Genomic DNA, 10,312 nt, shown 5'->3' with positions numbered 1-10,312 from the left:
AAGCGTCAGCTCTGGTGCTTCAGGCCAGCCACCAGGTTGTCCTCACACCTCAGGATACTGCTCCCAAGCTGGCAAACACCCAGGCTGAAGAGGTCCAAGTGGCCAGGTCAGGGCGGGAGGGAGCCCCTGTCCCCCACATCAGCAGTCCAGGCAGCAGTGATGCCAGGAGAGGACGTACAGCAACGTGTGGCGGAGGTGCTGTGCAACCACTTGTGGGCATTTAGATGTTGAGAGACTGAAACATTTTGCTGCGCTGAGACGGGATTCTTTGATAAGGAGGCATACGTTTAGAGAGTTAGTTTTGTGAGTGTAGGACAGAGGTACTCCAGCCATGATCAGGGCCAGCTTCCATAGGATGGCCGTGGTGGTTGCACTTAGTGGGCCACGGCAAAATTGGTTCTGTATCTCTGATTTGCAGTATGAAGTTTGACTTCTGTTTTATCTGGATGCACCAGATGTACTCACCTGCGTGGTTACTGCCGGCACACCTGCACCCTTGTTCTGGCTTAAGGCATTTCCTTTCCTTCTGCTTTTCTAAAAAGGTGGGAGAAAGCAAGAGGGGAGAGGAGGCAAACAGCACTTGCAGTGCTCAGATCCTCAGTGTTCAGCCTCTTTCACAAGAGGGATGGGGGGACCAGAGCGAGGGATCTACAGTGCAAAAAAGGTCCCAGAGATGGATAGGGGTCTTTCCTGTGGTGAGGAAAGGAGCCCTCTGCGTGAAGCTGAGAGCAGTTCGCTGCTCAGACTGCTTAAGGATTGCCAGTTGCTGCTTGGTGAGTGTGTTCAGTATCAGGCAGGCTTTTGTAATCGGTTTCTGCCTCCAGGTGTACGTAATATTTGCTCACTACCATTTTGCAAAGGATAGGTCAATATGTCAATATTTGTTACAGTTTTAGTAACTTTTTTTTTTTTTTTTTTTTTTAATTTAAGATGTAATTACAATTCCTTAAAATTAAGAAGTAAAGCACAGGACATGTCTTTGTGGAAGAAGGTTTTCCCCTAACAATGATGCAGTCCTTCCCTTTCCTCATCTTCATCACCCCCTGGTATTTGAGTTGTTTCCAGACATGAACAGACTTACCTTTGCAACACACCAATGCCACAGGGCAATGCTGTAAACCTGTTCTGAAGGTCAGGGACAACGGATGCATGAGGATTAGATTTACTGCACAGTAGCCCAGGTGTGTGTGGCACACTTGGGAATCCACCAAAGTCAGTTTCATCCCACACGTGGTATCTCCAGAGCCCACAGGGGTCAGACAGCCAACATCTCCAGATAATTTTGCTGGCAGAATGTGCTTGTACTTACGTCCATAGGAAGCCACTCCTCTGTGGTGAAAACACCGCAGCCATAGCTGTACATGCCACCTGTTTGCTGCAATAAGTTCAGCTTCTTCCAAGCAATCTTTGCCTCACCCGGTGCTTACAAGCAAGGACCAAGAACCTAGGTCATGATGTCTGACCTGGCAGCACATCAATTGTTTTGCATGAAGCTCTTGCAACCATGCTCTTACCCTGGTAACCCTGTCAGGAAGAGGGACACTTGCTGCTCCCACAAAGAAGGGACATTTGATTTGCATTTACTGCTGAGTAAGAGCCCACTTGCAAACAAATTGCCATGAAGTAGCTGTTGTGCTGCACGTTAGTGGCCCAGGTTGATTTACAGCAAATTGCCTGTCTGTCAATATCTCCAGAAGAGAGCCTCTTTCCAGGCAGTAATATTCATGCCTAGTTAGCACAGCCCTTCTGAATTTAGGAGCTGAGACCACACTTGAAATGCGATGTCATCCAGCAGTTAAATCACAAAAAGTGCTCGCCCTTTAAATAGCGGCATTATCAGAAAAGTTTGGGACTGCTGATTTAGTTCTAGCTAGAGCTGAGGATCAAAAATGAGATTTCCACAAAAGTTTAGGGAAAGAAAAAAAAAAAAAAGAAAAAGAAAAAAGAAAACAAACCATGAACACAACCTTTTTGCTTTGATCTGGATGGAAGTGTTTTGTTTCATTTTTAGGTAATTTAATTTTAGAACATGAAACAGACGTAAGTGTTGTAAAAGAAATGTCTAAGTAATACCCACTTGAAATCTCCCAGTATAAATAATTAACACTTATTTATAAATAATAAACACTTATTTTTGCAGAGAGTTCATATCTGGGTAAACCTGGCATAAGCTTACGATATTTTGTGGGTGTCCCAAGTGTGTGTCCCAAGATTTTCCCATTCAGTCTCTCAGTTTTGGGAAGCTATGGAACTGGATAACCACATGCCACATTTACAGACTTCTCAGGCTGCCAGGATGGGCAGAGGAAAAGAGGCTGCAGAGACAGACCCGGCGCATCCTTGGTGTTAGGGCATCCTGCCTGCTCTCATGCTGCAGTGCCAAGGGGACAAACAGTGGTGGCAGCATTTCATAAAGTGGAGGAGAACATGGGAAGGGTGACGCACGATTCATCCGTCTGCTCATACAGAAGCATTTCAAGGACCATCTGGGAGTGTCTGAGGCTTGCAGGGGCTGCTGATCTCTGCGGGGCTGACGGCGAGCCAATCCTGCTCATGTTTCACAGCAGAAGAATAGGAACTAACTGCTAATGTTCAGTTTCACCCCAAAAATAATCAAGTGTCAATCACCGGCTGAGGATAAGCGAGCGGGTGGCAGCAGGGAGGTTGCTCTTCCTACCATATGTCTTTTCTCTTGCTTTGGATCCACAGTGGCATTTGTGAAGTGTCAGTACTCGATTCTTTCCATTACCTGGTTTTAATTAACCCCCTAAAGCCCCTTTGTGTGGCTGGTGATATCAGCCAGGGCTCTGAATAGAAGCCACCCCTGTCAAAAAATTTTGGAACAAGCTCCTCTTGAATGGGCCCAATGAGCCGGGGGACTGTTTCCTCCTTAATCCCACATTTAATAGCACGAGCTGGGGACAATAGGCAGCTTCTCCAGCTTTTTGCGGCTTGATTCCCTTTGACACATCCAGCCCTCTTTTGTCCCCCCGGTGAGGACAAGCCACCTCCGCGTGCTCCGCACGGGATGAGTGTCACCGAGATGAAACGGCCTCCGGCAGCCTCAGCCTCCAGAGGCCTCGGCCTCCAGGCCCAGGCTGCTGGCTGCCTCGCTGCCCCCGTAGCTGCCTGCATGTGGGATCGGAGCAAGGAAACCCAGATGCCACCCTATTATTTTATTTTCTTCCGATACTCCTGTAAGGATGTGATTTCATCAAGGAAGTCAAGGATTGTAAGATTTCACCATGGCAACATGCTATTACGAATGCAAATGCAAAACTGGAAAAGGTGGAAGCCTTAATTTCTGATAATTAGATGACAAAATCATATAACATTAATCTTTTTTCATATACTTTGAAAATAGAAAAATCATTCTCTCCTGTGTCATCATTTTCTAAGGAGCCACTTTTGCTACTTTTCTTCAAAAAGTTTTTCTTTTCTTTTTTTTTTTTTTTTTCTTTCCTGGAGAATGTGGAAGAAACAAAAAAAAATCTATTTTATTTTATTTTTTTGAGTTGTGAGATTTGAAACTCCACCTATAAAGTGGCTATATCTGCATGTCTGTCTCTGTTCTGGGCAGGCTTTTGCCATCTAAAAGGCTGAGTAAAAGATCAGCGTGATCATCAACCTGGGAGCTACATTTTAAATCAGGAGACTTCACAAGCAGAAGCTGTTCCACGAGTGACCTTTCATTTGTATTTACAGCATTGGAGCTGATCACATGTTCATTAGATACTTCTTAAATGCTTGCTGCATGTAGAATAAGTGGATTAATTAAATTTATTTAAAAAAAAAAAAAACTCCCTGCACATGTATAGTTGGCTAAGTGTAAAATGCCGAGCAGCACATTGTACAAAGAACACCTGTTAGCATCTTTATTTTCTTGTCCATCAGTATTTATCTTCACCTATCACAAAAAAAAAAAGAACAAAAAACAACAACAAACAACAACAACAACAAAACTACAACACTTATAACTAACAACACAGAAACAATGACCAGCCTCAGTGTCAGAGTGCTTCTACCTCAGGAAAAGAAGACCAATTTGACTTATAGCATATATTAGTCCAATCTACTTTTCACATAAAATAAGAAAAACTCTATGAAGTCACTGGTGCTGGCCCATATTTTCATGTGTAAACAGACATGTGTACAGACTCTGCTTTTGGGTGGTATGCCTAGGATTCTATTAACAGATCTTGTTTTCATAGTAACAAGTCTTTCAAGGAAATTTTCTTTCCAGAATACAGGCCTGGCTACCAAAGATGAAGATAAAAATTGGTAATATCTCCTCTAATTTGCCTGCAGACTTCTTCTTTTTTTTTTTTTTTTCTTCCACAAGCCATTCATATAGCCCTCTTTCAAGGTCCTTTTAAAAATAAATTTCTTTCATGATGCCTGCAAACTCTCATCCTGCCCTCAGAGGATTTTTTGCTAATTTGTTGAAGACCACACACATGAAATCAAATGCTTTTGTCATTTGTTTCTCATTGTACCCACTTTCTAAAAGAAAGCATCGCCTGCGTTGTCTGATCATAAACATTGAAGTTTGCAATCTGGCGCATTTCCAAATGTTCATTTTTAAGGGCAGCATTTTAGATAATTGTTGAGCTTCACGGTAACTATCAATTATATGACTAGCTGGAAGCACTGACACACTTCCCTGTGGTCTGATATACCTTATGTTCTCCTACTGCACGGGCCTTAAAAGTCTTTGTGATTTTAAGTCCTCACCACCTCAAGCAAGGCAGGATTTCATTCCATGACTTTATCACTTGTAAGCATATCCAGTGGTAAAAATGTTCCCTTTAAAGTGGTATTATCAAAAGCCACACAAATGGGTATGCATTATTGAGAGTTATTAAGCCTTATTCCAGTGGAGAACAGAAATGTTGTATGGTACATACTGCCAGCTGCACAAGTACAGCTTGTAATCACAGTTCTCATATTAAACAGTTATTCCAGCAACTATTTTCTGTCCAAGCAAATGCAGAAGCCTCACCCACCTGGGTGCCAGAGGCCAAGTCCTTCAGTGCTTCCATGCCCGTTAACTCAATACCTGGCCCTTAGGTGCCTGGGTTCGGACATGAAATCTCCACTGCTCAGCTAGGCACCCAAGCTTAGCTTCCTGTATGCTGAAAGAGGTTTGGGCTGGGGATGGGACACAATTCAAGCAGCCAGACTGGCTAAGTCAGACAGTAATGTGCTGAAAAGGTATGTTTAAACAAACTTCAAGCACCTCACTTGAACAATCCTTTATGTGTTTGCACCATGACAAAATAGGCTTACACGGTACTTGAATATTGGCCAACTTGATCGTATCAAGTAATCCTGGACCCCATTACTCCCATTTTTCTGTGTTCATTACTGTCTATGTAAGGACACCCAAACACATTGACTCCTTCAGCTCCATCGTGATCTGACTGACCAAGGACATAGCTGCTGTTGGGCAGACAGTGTGCTTGTTGTGAAAGAAGGGGCTCACTTCATGGTCATTTGTACCTACTGTCTGCAGAGGATTAAATATTGTCTGCAGGCCCCTCAGGTGTTTCTTCATCTCCCCTTTCTCCTTTTCCCTTGTTGTCCATGAGCAATGCCTAGGATGCCTCACTAGCCTGAAGACTAGACTATAAGATATAATTCATCCTAAGAGGAAAGTAGCTGTTTACTCTCCAACACCCTGGATGTCCCTGTGAAATTTCCCCATTGGTGCCCCAATGCCCAGGCATCATTCTGGTGGACAGGCCAAAAGATCTGGCAAGGGGAAATCCAAGTGCAGAGCTCCCAAGGGAGCTTAGACATGGGAGATGCTCAGAAAGATTCAACCAGGAAATGAAAAGACAATGAAAAATGTGGCCAGTGATGTTCTCAAACCATAAAGACTCCCACAGTCTGCAGGCATCAAAATATAATGTTAAATAGATTTCTCATGATTTTGGAAAAATAACTTCAGATGTGCTTAGGGCAAGTATACTCTTTCACAGCAAAATAATTATCTGGGCAGTAAACTTAAGCTAATGGAGTCATCTTGTCTATAAACAAACAGCTTGCCAAGTAAAAGTGCAAGGGGCTGTTGCCTCTTGAAAGATGACAATATAAGATAATATAAACCAACCTAAAAAGATTTATATCTATGAAGCTATGCATATACTTCCTAGGAAATAATTTGAAAGAATTAATTTCCTAGGAAATAATTTGAAAGAATTAACAAATTTGAACACCATACTAGCTAAAATTTCTCAAATTTCTTCCCAAATGCCCACAATTAGCTGGTTTTGAGACAACCCCTCTTATGGTGTTGGGATCTGTCCCTGCCAAGTACAGATGGAAAAGATGGGATTTCATCCTAAAAAGGAAGAAAGGTCCTCAAAAACATTAAATTAATCTGAAGGAATAAATTACAAGATGTTTTTGTATTAATAGCTGATCTGATGAAGGCTATATGAAGGGGTAGTTCAAAGAACTGGCAACACACTGGAGTAGCAACAACCCTGTGAGTCAGGTGTGCCTCCATACTTGACTCCAGTATCTGTAGCAGTTAGCATGATGTTCAGTTTTCAGATTTTTAAAGGGATTTTTTGTGATTTCACTTTCCACAGATTGCAGTTGGGAGTTAATAAAATTCCCAAGTTTGTAAAATGTTTCTATTCACTGGGGTTTCTGACTTCAGAAAATGAATTGTTCTCAAGAATCAGCTAGCTGATGCCCTCTCTCTTCCAGAAATAAAGTGTATTAGTGAGGTCCTTTTAGCTAGAATAACTTCCTACTTTCTGATGATCCACCTGCTTCTAATTTTCTGTCCTGGATGGATTTGTAACAGCAGCCTGGTAGGAATGAAAGTTACTAGGAGTGCTGAGTGAAAAGTCAGCCTGCTGATAGGATTTGTTATCTAGTTGGGTGTCAGTACTGGACGTGCGTTTGGGATCCTATAAATAGTAATAGATATGGGTCTAAAATTAATTAATCTGGAGAGTCTTAAGTAGGAATGATTTAAGTAGGAAGCAAGAAGCATTTCTCCGCAGTGAAAAATATATGTGCACTGTTTAAATGACATTCTTACGTTGAATAAAGAGAAGAAGGTGTGACACAAAGGAAACGACATATTATAGAAATCCTGCATGATGCTTGGTTCAAGTGTACTGCATCAACATGTAAAAATGATTAGAGACTGCTCATCAGGAAAGATGTGATCCTTTCCAGCATTCCACTTCAAACATAGAAATGTATTAAAAGATACTCAGTGCATCAGTAATGAGAGTTATTACTCCAGAGGTGAACTTTTAGTGCTTTAGTAAAACACAGAAAGAAATGATGAACATAGCTCCCAAAACTGGAACATAATGTTTGTATGAGTGATACGCTTTTGGTTTGGTTTTGATTTCTTTTTCTCTTTTTATTCCTTTTTATTTTTTTTTCTTTTTTCTTCCAGGAGATTTTAATGACACTGAAAATTATTTGATTCCTGCCAGTATCACTGCATCTGAGGGGCCGTGAATTTTCCCATGAGCATATGGTCAGAATGCTGTCAGGAATGCCTCTTGCTTCAGCCAACTTCTTAACTCCCACTGAAACCACTGAGTCTTAAGCACCTGCTGCTTTGTCTTCCTGACCAAGCCATAAGGCCCTTCTACTGCCCCTTTGCTCTAAGTCTTGCTTTTATTTTCATTTCTTGTTACTTTCAAGCACACAGCATCTCCCCTGAACAAGGAATTTAGGAGGGCAATTCTAAAGATTCAGGGAGAGACAGAGGGGCACAACTAACAGCATTCCCTCAGTGTCCCCGCTGCAAAAAATACACAAGCCCATGCCAACCTGTTCCTTAATTAATTAATTAATTAAAATAAATAAATAAATAAATAAACAAACAGAGACAGGGAAGGGAAGGAAAAGATACGTGATCAGCAGTGCAGCCTAATGGTCAATGTGCCTCACAACCCAGGCTGTGCAAAACCAAGCCTGGGAGGAGCAGTTCATGGTACTGATGTCCCACCACCTGCTCTAGTCCCTGCTGCAGAAATGCCCTGAAGAGGGGCAGTGCTCAGGAGCCCCAGGTGGCGTGTAGCTCCAGCCAGGCACATCCAGTGCCAGACAAGGCAGCCCCGACAGAGCTGGGGCAGCTACAGGCACCAACAACCTGGCAGCCTGGATCCAAAGCTCCCAGAAACGCAGCAGCAGAGGTTACCCCCATGTCCCACTCCACCAGCGAGATGCTCCTGCCCCAGGGGAGACTCCCTGAGCATCTCTTCTCAGCAGTGGCTGCTTGACATGTGCCCCTCCAGGACCTCCCAGTTTGTGATGACAGACTGAAAGGTGGCCAGAACAAGGAAAACTCGAGACATCTCCGATTTCTCCCCAGCCATCTGTGCCCTGTCACGGCTGGGGGGGGGAGCGGGGGGTAGGCTGAGAGTAACAATTCAGCCTGCTCTGTGCTGCTGGGGGGCTTTCTCCACCAGAAACATCTCCCCTGGGTGCTGGGGAGCTGCTGTGCACCAGTGCCAGCAATTCACGTTCAAGAGGGAAGTTACTGCACTGCAAATGATCTGGCATCACTGCTGCACAAGATTTGCTGCCTCCAATTGCTCACTAAATAGCACAGATGAAATCTGTAACACGCCCTGACGGATACCAGCCAGGGATCTGACCTTCCCTCTGTCGGAAAAGAGGCTGTTTCACTCCCAGCAGGCTCTCTCTCCAGGCCTGCATTTATTTCGGAGGGCACAGGCCGTGCCCACCGTGCCACGCATTTCCAGCCCCACCAGAGCACACATGGCCACGGTGCGGAGCCAGCAGCCAGGCCACGAGTGCCCTCTGCCGCGTTCCCCTTCTGGCTACACGCACATCCCTGCTTAAAGGCTTTGGAAACGAGTTTTAAGGGAAAAGTGTGGCGTGCTGGCTCTTCGGATGTGTTACAGGTGCACACACACCTCAATGTACACACACTTATTTTGCTGCCTGCCCTGCACCACGATGTTGAAAGGACAGGTGAACTCAGAACAGGGTGTTTTTAGCTGCTGTAACTTGTTATCCTTGAAGGAGGATACACAGACGGGAGCAGAAATCAACTTTGGAAACCGTAGCCTAGCTAGAAGCTTTTTGCTGACTGGAAGTTTTGATTGCTTTCCCCCTCAAATTTGCACTCCCATCTGTGTGTTATTTACTTGAAAGATAAATTCCTCCCAGAGAACTGGAAATCCTTCTATTTACACTAATTCCTTAATTTGCTGCTTAGATCTTTGCAATGTCTGCCCTGACAATTTAGCAGGTTTTCCAAACCATGTCTATGTCTGCATGGCATTTTGCAGGCAAAGCCAGGCTCACAATGCCCTCACCCCGCACCAGCTAAGCAAAAGCCCACTACAAATTGAAATTTGGCATGCTTTTTGCCCTCTGTCCCTTCCCCTTCTGCTGCACCCCCAGTGCAGCTTGGCACAGTGGCAGGGCCTCCTCTCTGTGCCCGAGGAAGACCACAGGGACGTGTCTGCAGCACAGGAGCTTCTCCTGCCTTTCTGGTGCTTTTGCACAGTAAGGAAAGCTGGCAATCTTCTGTGGTGGTTTTACTCGGGCCAGTGGCCGAGTTGCACCACAACCACTCTCTCACTCCCCTCCTCAAAGAGGAATGGGGAGTAAATACGATGAAAAGGGCTCAAGGGTTGAGATAAGGACGAGGAGATCACACAGGAATTATCATGACATGTCAAACAGACTCAGAGTAGGGAGATGGTAAGATTTATTGCCTAGTACTAACAAGCTAGAAAAGTGAGAAACAAAGGAAAGAAACCAAAAGCACCTTTCCCCCCATCCACCCTCTTCTACCTCCTCCCCCCGAGTGGCACAGGGGAACGGGGGTTATGGTCAGTCTATAGCATTTCTTTGCTGCCACTCCTTCTCAGTCACTCTCATCCCCTGTGCTGTGGGGTCCCTCCCACAGGATGCAGTCCTTGCCGAACTAATCCAGCGTGGGCTGCCTACAGGCAGCAGCTCTTCAAGAACTGCTCCAGATATGGGTCCGTACCACGGGGTCCATACCCCTGGAGCAAACTGCTCCAGCACGGGTCCCCCATGGGCAGCAGCTCCCCCCAGACCAGAGCTCCTATGGGGGCTCTCCACGGGCCGCAGCCTCCTCCAGGCCACATCCACCTGGATGGTGGACAGGACAGGACAAGATGAGAAGAGAAGAGATGAGAAGAGATGAGACAAGACAAGACGAGAGGGGAAGAGACAAGAAGAGATGGGAAGAGACAAGATGAGAAGAAGCAAAGCGAAGCGAGAAGAGAAGAGAAGAGAAGAGAAGAGAAGAGAAGAGAAGAGAAGA

General features: G+C 44.7%; 1 protein-coding gene across 1 annotated transcript in view; it reads left to right on the top strand.

The window, feature by feature from the left end:
• The first annotated feature begins 5,179 nt into the window (after positions 1-5,179).
• The window catches only part of C1H21orf62 (chromosome 1 C21orf62 homolog), a 17,984-nt gene continuing 12,851 nt past the window's right edge, over positions 5,180-10,312 (top strand). Inside the window, exons 1-2 of the mRNA XM_035315646.1 lie at positions 5,180-5,190; positions 7,074-7,079. The gene's annotated coding sequence lies outside the window, so the exon portion shown is untranslated. The remainder of the gene's footprint in view (positions 5,191-7,073; positions 7,080-10,312) is intronic.

This window comes from Oxyura jamaicensis, chromosome 1 (genome assembly GCF_011077185.1).
Source record: "Oxyura jamaicensis isolate SHBP4307 breed ruddy duck chromosome 1, BPBGC_Ojam_1.0, whole genome shotgun sequence".
NCBI lineage: Eukaryota > Metazoa > Chordata > Aves > Anseriformes > Anatidae > Oxyura > Oxyura jamaicensis.
The sequence above is the reverse complement of the archived record's forward strand: the minus strand, read 5'-3'. Positions and strand labels throughout refer to the sequence as shown.